Source organism: Lissotriton helveticus, chromosome 6, assembly GCF_964261635.1.
Source record: "Lissotriton helveticus chromosome 6, aLisHel1.1, whole genome shotgun sequence".
Taxonomy (NCBI): domain Eukaryota; kingdom Metazoa; phylum Chordata; class Amphibia; order Caudata; family Salamandridae; genus Lissotriton; species Lissotriton helveticus.
The window spans coordinates 1,375,937,669-1,375,938,878 of record NC_136067.1 but is presented as its reverse complement, the minus strand read 5'-3'; positions in this window follow the sequence as shown (position 1 = coordinate 1,375,938,878).

Here is a 1,210-nt window from a genome sequence, read left to right as displayed (position 1 = left end):
GTTTTGCCGTCTCTTCAGCAAGGGACAGCAAAAGAGCGTGAAAAAGACCAATTAATGTCGCAATTATTAACTTCACCACCCCCCTATGCGCAGAATGCCACAGCACCCCCGCAACCTTTAGTTGCACAAGCTGCGCCTCCGGCTCTTCCACAGCACCCACCAGCTGTTCTTCAGCTGGCTCCTACTTCTTCGGTGCAGCCTCCTCCAGGCCCACCGACCACTTCTGTTTCACCTGTGTTTTCTACGATTTTGCCTACTGTACTTTCTACATCTCCTAATGCCCCCTCTACGATTTTGCCTAGTACCACATCTATTATTCCCGATACCTCTTCTGCCATCTCTACCCCCGCCTTATCTCACCCCGTTTTTTCATCTGTTTGTCCTTCAGTTTCACCTTCCCTTCGGCAGAAAATGGCCAGCACTGTTACTAATCTTCTTTTACCTCTTTTCGGGTCACCTGCTACGACCCCTAACATAGGTAGAAGACAGTTGCGAAGTCAACTGCCTGATTATCAAGAGAGAGATTCCCTGAATAGTTTAGCTCGGAAATGGGTCCTGGACACTGCAAAATATGATGTACAGTCTGTCATGGAAGTTTTCCATCAATGGGAAGCAGCGACACAGAGATATGTGTTCGAACAGATGTGTGTCTTTCTTGGCGAAGATTTAGAAGACAATGATCAAGAATGCATCCCACAAGAGATGTGTCATGTACGATTTAAATTTGGAGAGGGTATGATTGTAGGTCCCGATGTGGAAAAAGCAGTTGAAATGCTATTTTCATATCGAAGTAAGGGAAGCAGTTCTGGGTCACCATCGGAATCCAGTGCATCTAGTAGGAAAAAGGCACGACAATACCCTATGAGAGAAGTTCCCCCACAATGGAGAGAGGGTGACGCGACAGCTGTCCCACCTGTCCTGCCCCACTTTCACCGCGTATGGGTACATGTCCCATGGAAGCGAGCTGAAGTTTTAGCACTCAAACAAACACTACCAGATCCGCGTAAAAATCCTGCAGGGTACTACAAAGAATTGTCGCAAACTGCTGGGTCATGTATAATGAATTTGGCCGATATCGATATGTTATTCGGGAACGTTGTTCCACAGCCTTTATGGGGAAAAATTCGCCATGTAGATCATGACCAGGAATTAGGTGACACGTGGGTTAATATTACTGCTGCAGATGCACGACAAGTTGGTGGTGCTAAGC